This window comes from Colletes latitarsis, unplaced genomic scaffold (assembly GCF_051014445.1).
Source record: "Colletes latitarsis isolate SP2378_abdomen unplaced genomic scaffold, iyColLati1 scaffold0006, whole genome shotgun sequence".
Taxonomy (NCBI): Eukaryota; Metazoa; Arthropoda; class Insecta; order Hymenoptera; family Colletidae; genus Colletes; species Colletes latitarsis.
The window spans coordinates 14,944,283-14,954,492 of NW_027488366.1; positions in this window are offsets into that span (position 1 = coordinate 14,944,283).

Consider the following 10,210-nt stretch of genomic DNA (forward strand, 5'->3'; position numbering starts at 1 on the left):
ATTGATGGAAACCAGGTTTAATTGACTGTTTCATTGTTGCACTTCATTACTACGTGAAGCAATCCAGAAATAGCCCAGGATCTAGCCATCAAGTATGAGAAATATGCGAAAGAATGAGCCTGATGAGAGCAAATCCCAGACCTAACCTAGAACTAACATGAATTATTCTCTAAAATATTGGTCGAAACCAGGTTTAATTGACTGTTTCAGTGTGGTCCCACATTACTACGTGATCCAAACCAGAAAAAACCCAGGATCCGTTCAACAAGTATGTGAAGAATACGAAAGCATGTGTCTGATGAGTGAAAATCCCAGGCCTAACCTAGACCTAACATGCGTTATCCTCAAAAATATTGATCGAAACCAGGTTTGATGGACTGTTTCCGTGTGGTACCACATTACTACGTGACCCAAACCGGAAAAAACCCAGGATCTGTTCAACAAGTATGTGAAAAACGCGAAAGTATGGGCCTGATGAGGGCAAATCCCAGACCTATCCCAGACCTAACTTGCGTTATCCTCTAAAATATTGATCGAAACCAGGTTTAATTGACTGTTTCAGTGTGGTCCCACATTACTACGTGATCCAAACCAGAAAAAACCCAGGATCCGTTCAACAAGTATGTGAAGAACGCGAAAGTATGAGTCTGATGAGTGAAAATCCCAGGCCTAACCTAGACCTAACATGCGTTATCCTCAAAATTATTGATCGAGACCTGGTTTAATCGACTGTTTCAGTGTGCTACCACATTACTACGTGACCCAAACCAGAAAAAACCCAGGATCTGTTCAACAAGTATGTGAAAAACGCGAAAGTATGAGCCTGATGAGGGCAAATCCCAGACCTATCCCAGACCAAACTTGCGTTATCCTCTAAAATATTGATCGAAACCAGGTTTAATCGACTGTCTCAGTGTGGCACCACATTGCTACGTGATCCAAACCAGAAAAAACCCAGGATCCGTTCAACAAGTATGTGAAGAATACGAAAGCATGTGTCTGATGAGTGAAAATCCCAGGCCTAACCTAGACCTAACATGCGTTATCCTCAAAAATATTGATCGAAACCTGGTTTAATCGACTGTTTCAGTGTGGTACCACATTACTACATGACCCAAACCAGAAAAAACCCAGGATCTGTTCAACAAGTATGTGAAAAACGCGAAAGTATGAGCCTGGTGAGGGCAAATCCCAGACCTATCCCAGACCTAACTTGCGTTATCCTTTAAAATATTGATCGAAACCAGTTTTAATTGACTATTTCAGCGTGGTACCACATTACTACGTGTCCAATCCAGAAATAGCCCAGGATCTAGCCATGAAGTATGAGAAACATGCGAAAGTATGAGCCTGACGAGGGCAAAGCCTAGACCTAACCCAGACCTAACATGCGTTATCCTCTAAAATATTTATCATGACCAGGTTTAATTGACTGTTTCGTTGTGGTCCCACATTACTACGTGATCCAAACCAGAAAAAACCCAGGATCAGTTCAACAAGTACGTGAAAAACGCGAAAGTATGAGCCTGATGAGGGCAAATCCCAGACCTATCCCAGACCTAACTTGCGTTATCCTCTAAAATATTGACCGAAACCAGGTTTAATTGACTGTTTCAGTGTGGTACCGCATTACTACGTGATACAATCCAGAAACAGCCCAGGATCTAGCCATGAAGTATGAGAAATATGCGAAAGTATGAGCCTGATGAGGGAAAATCCTAGACCTAACCCAAACCTAACATGCGTTATCCTCTAAAATATTGATCCAAACCAGGTTTAATGGACTGCTTCAGTGTGGTACCACTTTACTACGTGATGCAAACGAGAAAAAACCCAGGATCAGTTTAACAAGTACGTGAAAAACGCGAAAGTATGACCCTGATGAGGGCAAATCCCAGGCCTATCCCTGACCAAACTTGCGTTATCCTCTAAAATATTGATCGAAACGAGGTTTAATTGACTGTTTCAGCGTGGTACCGCATTACTACGTGATACAATCCAGAAACAGCCCAGGATCTAGCCATGAAGTATGAGAAATATGCGAAAGTATGAGCCTGATGAGGGCAAATCCTAGACCTAACCCAAACCTAACATGCGTTATCCTCTAAAATATTGATCCAAACCAGGTTTAATGGACTGCTTCAGTGTGGTACCACTTTACTACGTGATGCAAAGCAGAAAAAACCCTCGATCAGGTCAACATGTATGTTAAAACTGCGAAAGCATGACCCTGATGAGGGCAAATCCCAGGCCTATCCCAGACCTAACATGCGTTGTGCTCTAAAATATTGACGGAAACCAGGTTTAATTGAATGTTTCAGTGTGGTACCACATTACTACGTGAACCAAACCAGAAAAAACACAGGAGCCGTTCAACAAGTATATGAAGAATGCGAAAGTATGAGTCTGATGAGTGAAAATCCACGGCCTAACCTAGACCTAACATGCGTTATCCCCAAAAATATTGATCGAAACCAGGTTTCGTTGAATGTTTCAGTGTTGTACCAGATTACTACGTGATCCAAACCAGTAATAACCCAGGATTCGTTCAACAAGTATGTGAAGAACGCGAAAGTATGAGTCTGATGAGGGCAAATCCCAGACCTATCCCAGACCTAACATGCGTTATCCTCTAAAATATTTATCAAGACCAGGTTTAATTGACTGTTTCAGTGTTGTACTTCATTACTACGTGATGCAATCCAGAAACAGCCCAGGATCTAGCCATGAAGTATGAGAAATATGCGAAAGTATGAGCCTGATGAGGACAAATCCTAGACCTAAGCCTGACCTAACATGCGTTGTTCTCTAAAATATTTATCAAAACCAGGTTTAATTGATTGTATCAGTGTGGTACCACACTACTACGTGACCCAAACCGGAAAAAACCCAGGATCTAGCCATCAAGTATGAGAAATATGCGAATGTATGAGCCTGATGAGGGCGAATCCCAGACCTATCCCAGACCTAACTTGCGTTATCCTCTAAAATATTGATCCAAACCAGGTTTAGTGGACTGTTTCAGTGTGGTACCACACTACTACGTGACCCAAACCGGAAAAAACCCAGGATCTGTTCAACAAGTATGTGAAAAACGCGAAAGTATGAGCCTGATGAGGGCAAATCCCAGACCTATCCAAGACCTAACTTGCGTTGTCCTCTAAGATATTGATGGAAACCAGGTTTAATCGACTGTTTCAGTGTTGTACTTCATTACTACGTGATGCAATCCAGAAAAAGCCCAGGATCTAGCCATCAAGTATGAGAAATATGCGAAAGAATGAGCCTGATGAGAGCAAATCCCAGACCTAACCTAGACCTAACATGAATTATTCTCTAAAATATTGATGGAAACCAGGTTTAATTGACTGTTTCAGTGTTGCACTTCGTTACTACGTGATCCAAACCAGTAAAAACCCAGGATCCGTTCAACAACTATGTGAAGAATGCGAAAGTATGAGTGTGATGAGTGAAATACCCCGGCCTAACCTAGACCTAACATGCGTTATCCTCAAAAATATTGATCGAAATCTGGTTTAATCGTCCGTTTCAGTGTGGTACCACATTACTATGTGATCCAAACCAGAAAATAACCCAGGATCTCTTCAACGAGTATGTGAAGTGTGCGAAAGTATGAGTCTGATGAGGGCAAATCCCAGAACTATCCCAGAGCTAACATGCGTTATCCTCTAAAATATTTATCAAGACCAGGTTTAATTGAATGTTTCTGTGTGGTACCACATTACTACGTGAACCAAACCAGAAAAAACCCTGTATCTGTTCAACAAGTATGTGAAGAATGCTAAAGTATGAGTGAAAATCCCAGGGCTAACCTAGACCTAACATACGTTATCCTAAAAAATATTGTTCGAAACCAGGTTTAATCGACTGTTTCAGTGTGGTACCACACTACTACGTGACCCAAACCGGAAAAAACCCAGGATCTAGCCATCAAGTATGAGAAATATGCGAAAGTATGAGCCTGATGAGGGCGAATCCCAGACCTATCCCAGACCTAACTTGCGTTATCCACTAAAATACTGATCGAAATCAGGTTTAATTGATTGTTTCAGCGTGGTACCACATTACTACGTGATACAATCCAGAAACAGCCCAGGGTCTAGCCATGAAGTATGAGAAATATGCGAAAGTATGAGCCTGATGAGGGCAAATCCAAGACCTAACCCAAACCTACCATGCGTTATCCTCTAAAATATTTATAAGACCAGGTTTAATTGAATGTTTCAGTGTGGTACCACATTACTACGTGAACCAAACCAGAAAAAACCCTGTATCTGTTCAACAAGTATGTGAAGAATGCTAAAGTATGAGTCTGATGAGTGAAAATCCCAGGGCTAACCTAGACCTAACATGCGTTATCCTCTAAAATATTGATCCAAGCCAGGTTTAATGCACTGTTTCAGTTTGGTACCACTTTACTGCGTGATCCAAAGCAGAAAAAACCCTCGACAAGGTCAACATATATGTTATAACTGCGAAAGTATGACCCTGATGTGGGCAAATCCCAGGCCTAACCTAGACCTAACATGCGTTGTCCTCTAAAATATTGATGGAAACCAGGTTTAATTGACTGTTTCAGTGTTGCACTTCATTACTACGTCATCCAAACTAGTAAAAACCCAGGATCCGTTCAACAGGTATGTGAAGCATGCGAAGGTATGAGTCTGATGAGTGAAAATCCCAGACCTAACCTAGACCTAACATGCGTTATCCTCAAAAATATTCATCGAAACCTGGTTTAATCGAATGTTTCAGTGTGGTACCACATTATTATGTGATCCAAACCAGAAAATAACCCAGGATCTGTTCAACGAGTATGTGAAGTGTGCGAAAGTATGAGTCCGATGGGGGCAAATCCCAGACCCATCCCAGACCTAACATGCGTTATCCTCTAAAATATTTATCAAGACCATGTTTAATTGATTGTTTCAGTGTGGTTCCACATTACTACGTGATCCAAACCAGAAAAAAACCCAGGATCCGTTCAACAAGTATGTGAAGAATGCGAAAGTATGAGTCTGATGAGTGAAAATCCCAGACCTAACCTAGACCTAACATACGTTATCTTCTAAAATATTGATCCAAATCAGGTTTGATGGACTGTTTCCGTGTGGTGCCACACTACTACGTGATTCAAACCAGAAAAAACCCAGGATCTGTTCAACAAGTATGTGAAAAAGGCGAAAGTATGAGCCTGATGAGGGCAAATCCCAGACCTATCCCAGACCTAACTTGCGATGTCCTCTAAGATATTGATGGAAACCAGGTTTAATTGACTGTTTCATTGTTGCACTTCATTACTACGTGAAGCAATCCAGAAATAGCCCAGGATCTAGCCATCAAGTATGAGAAATATGCGAAAGAATGAGCCTGATGAGAGCAAATCCCAGACCTAACCTAGAACTAACATGAATTATTCTCTAAAATATTGGTCGAAACCAGGTTTAATTGACTGTTTCAGTGTGGTCCCACATTACTACGTGATCCAAACCAGAAAAAACCCAGGATCCGTTCAACAAGTATGTGAAGAACGCGAAAGTATGAGTCTGATGAGTGAAAATCCCAGGCCTAACCTAGACCTAACATGCGTTATCCTCAAAATTATTGATCGAGACCTGGTTTAATCGACTGTTTCAGTGTGCTACCACATTACTACGTGACCCAAACCAGAAAAAACCCAGGATCTGTTCAACAAGTATATGAAAAACGCGAAAGTATGAGCCTGATGAGGGCAAATCCCAGACCTATCCCAGACCAAACTTGCGTTATCCTCTAAAATATTGATCGAAACCAGGTTTAATCGACTGTCTCAGTGTGGCACCACATTGCTACGTGATCCAAACCAGAAAAAACCCAGGATCCGTTCAACAAGTATGTGAAGAATACGAAAGCATGTGTCTGATGAGTGAAAATCCCAGGCCTAACCTAGACCTAACATGCGTTATCCTCAAAAATATTGATCGAAACCTGGTTTAATCGACTGTTTCAGTGTGGTACCACATTACTACATGACCCAAACCAGAAAAAACCCAGGATCTGTTCAACAAGTATGTGAAAAACGCGAAAGTATGAGCCTGGTGAGGGCAAATCCCAGACCTATCCCAGACCTAACTTGCGTTATCCTTTAAAATATTGATCGAAACCAGTTTTAATTGACTATTTCAGCGTGGTACCACATTACTACGTGTCCAATCCAGAAATAGCCCAGGATCTAGCCATGAAGTATGAGAAACATGCGAAAGTATGAGCCTGACGAGGGCAAAGCCTAGACCTAACCCAGACCTAACATGCGTTATCCTCTAAAATATTTATCATGACCAGGTTTAATTGACTGTTTCGTTGTGGTCCCACATTACTACGTGATCCAAACCAGAAAAAACCCAGGATCAGTTCAACAAGTACGTGAAAAACGCGAAAGTATGAGCCTGATGAGGGCAAATCCCAGACCTATCCCAGACCTAACTTGCGTTATCCTCTAAAATATTGACCGAAACCAGGTTTAATTGACTGTTTCAGTGTGGTACCGCATTACTACGTGATACAATCCAGAAACAGCCCAGGATCTAGCCATGAAGTATGAGAAATATGCGAAAGTATGAGCCTGATGAGGGAAAATCCTAGACCTAACCCAAACCTAACATGCGTTATCCTCTAAAATATTGATCCAAACCAGGTTTAATGGACTGCTTCAGTGTGGTACCACTTTACTACGTGATGCAAACGAGAAAAAACCCAGGATCAGTTTAACAAGTACGTGAAAAACGCGAAAGTATGACCCTGATGAGGGCAAATCCCAGGCCTATCCCTGACCAAACTTGCGTTATCCTCTAAAATATTGATCGAAACGAGGTTTAATTGACTGTTTCAGCGTGGTACCGCATTACTACGTGATACAATCCAGAAACAGCCCAGGATCTAGCCATGAAGTATGAGAAATATGCGAAAGTATGAGCCTGATGAGGGCAAATCCTAGACCTAACCCAAACCTAACATGCGTTATCCTCTAAAATATTGATCCAAACCAGGTTTAATGGACTGCTTCAGTGTGGTACCACTTTACTACGTGATGCAAAGCAGAAAAAACCCTCGATCAGGTCAACATGTATGTTAAAACTGCGAAAGCATGACCCTGATGAGGGCAAATCCCAGGCCTATCCCAGACCTAACATGCGTTGTGCTCTAAAATATTGACGGAAACCAGGTTTAATTGAATGTTTCAGTGTGGTACCACATTACTACGTGAACCAAACCAGAAAAAACACAGGAGCCGTTCAACAAGTATATGAAGAATGCGAAAGTATGAGTCTGATGAGTGAAAATCCACGGCCTAACCTAGACCTAACATGCGTTATCCCCAAAAATATTGATCGAAACCAGGTTTCGTTGAATGTTTCAGTGTTGTACCAGATTACTACGTGATCCAAACCAGTAATAACCCAGGATTCGTTCAACAAGTATGTGAAGAACGCGAAAGTATGAGCCTGATGTGGGCGAATCCCAGACCTATCCCAGACCTAACTTGCGTTATCCTCTAAAATATTGATCGAAACGAGGTTTAATTGACTGTTTCAGCGTGGTACCACATTGCAACGTGATACAAACCAGAAAAAACCCAGGATCAGTTCAACAAGTACGTGAAGAACGCGAAAGTATGAGCCTGATGAGGGCAAATCCCAGACCTATCCCTGACCAAACTTGCGTTATCCTCTAAAATATTGATCGAAACCAGGTTTAATCGACTGTCTCAGTGTGGTACCACATTGCTACGTGATACAAACCAGAAAAAACCCAGGATCAGTTCAACAAGTACGTGAAAAACGCGAAAGTATGAGCCTGATGAGGGCGAATCCCAGACCTAACTTGCGTTATCCTCTAAAATATTGATCGAAACCAGGTTTAATTGACTGTTTCAGCGTGGTACAGCATTACTACGTGATACAATCCAGAAACAGCCCAGGATCTAGCCATGAAGTATGAGAAATATGCGAAAGTATGAGCCTGATGAGGGCAAATCCTAGACCTAACCCAAACCTAACATGCGTTATCCTCTAAAATATTGATCCAAACCAGGTTTAATGGACTGCTTCAGTGTGGTACCACATTACTACATGACCCAAACCAGAAAAAACCCAGGATCTGTTCAACAAGTACGTGAAAAACGCGAAAGTATGAGCCTGATGTGGGCGAATCCCAGAACTATCCCAGACCTAACTTGCGTTATCCTCTAAAATATTGATCGAAACGAGGTTTAATTGACTGTTTCAGCGTGGTACCACATTACTACGTGATGCAAACCAGAAAACACCCAGGATCTGCTCAACAAGTATGTGAAGAATGCGAAAGTATGAGCCTGATGAGGGCAAATCCCAGACCTATCCCAGACCTAACATGCGTTGTCCTCTAAAACATTGATCGAAACCAGGTTTAATTGATTGTTTCAGCGTGGTACCGCATTACTACGTGATACAATCCAGAAACAGCCCAGGATCTAGCCATGAAGTATGAGAAATATGCGAAAGTATGAGCCTGATGAGGGCAAATCCTAGACCTAACCCAAACCTAACATGCGTTATCCTCTAAAATATTGATCCAAACCAGGTTTAATGGACTGCTTCAGTGTGGTTCCACTTTACTACGTGATGCAAAGCAGAAAAAACCCAGGATCTGCTCAACAAGTATGTGAAAAACGCGAAAGTATGAGCCTGATGAGGGCAAATCCCAGACCTATCCCAGACCTAACATGCGTTGTCCTCTAAAACATTGATGCAAACCAGGTTTAATTGACTGGTTCAGTGTTGTACTTCATTACTACGTGATGCAATCCAGAAAAAGCCCAGGATCTATCCATCAAGTATGAGAAATATGCGAAAGAATGAGCCTGATGAGAGCAAATCCCAGACCTAACCTAGACCTTTCAAGAATTATTCTCTAAAATATTGATTAAAGCCAGGTTTCATTGACTGTTTCAGTGTGGTACCACATTACTAGGTGATCCAATCCAGAAATAGCCCAGGATCCAGCCATGAAGTATGAGAAATGTGCGAAAGTATGAGCCTGATGGGGGCAAATCCTAGACCTAACCCAGACCTAACATGCGTTATCCTCTAAAATATTTATCATGACCAGGTTTAATTGACTGTTTCAGTGTGGTCCCACATTACTACGTGATCCGAACCAAAAAAACTCAGGATCCGTTCAACAAGTATGTGAAGAACGCGAAAGTATGAGTCTGATGAGTGAAAATCCCAGGCCTAACCTAGACCTAACATGCGTTATCCTCAAAATTATTGATCGAAACCTGGTTTAATCGACTGTTTCAGTGTGGTACCACATTACTACGTGACCCAAACCAGAAAAAACCCAGGATCTGTTCAACAAGTATGTGAAAAACGCGAAAGTATGAGCCTGATGAGGGCAAATCCCAGACCTATCCCTGACTAAACTTGCGTTATCCTCTAAAATATTGATCGAAACCAGGTTTAATCGACTGTCTCAGTGTGGTACCACATTGCTACGTGATACAAACCAGAAAAAACCCAGGATCAGTTCAACAAGTATGTGAAAAACGCGAAAGTATGAGCCTGATGAGGGCAAATCCCAGACCTATCCAAGACCTAACTTGCGTTGTCCTCTAAGATATTGATGGAAACCAGGTTTAATCGACTGTTTCAGTGTTGTACTTCATTACTACGTGATGCAATCCAGAAAAAGCCCAGGATATAGCCATCAAGTATGAGAAATATGCGAAAGAATGAGCCTGATGAGAGCAAATCCCAGACCTAACCTAGACCTAACATGAATTATTCTCTAAAATATTGATGGAAACCAGGTTTAATTGACTGTTTCAGTGTTGCACTTCGTTACTACGTGATCCAAACCAGTAAAAACCCAGGATCCGTTCAACAACTATGTGAAGAATGCGAAAGTATGAGTGTGATGAGTGAAATACCCCGGCCTAACCTAGACCTAACATGCGTTATCCTCAAAACTATTGATCGAAATCTGGTTTAATCGTCCGTTTCAGTGTGGTACCACATTACTATGTGATCCAAACCAGAAAATAACCCAGGATCTCTTCAACGAGTATGTGAAGTGTGCGAAAGTATGAGTCTGATGAGGGCAAATCCCAGAACTATCCCAGAGCTAACATGCGTTATCCTCTAAAATATTTATCAAGACCAGGTTTAAT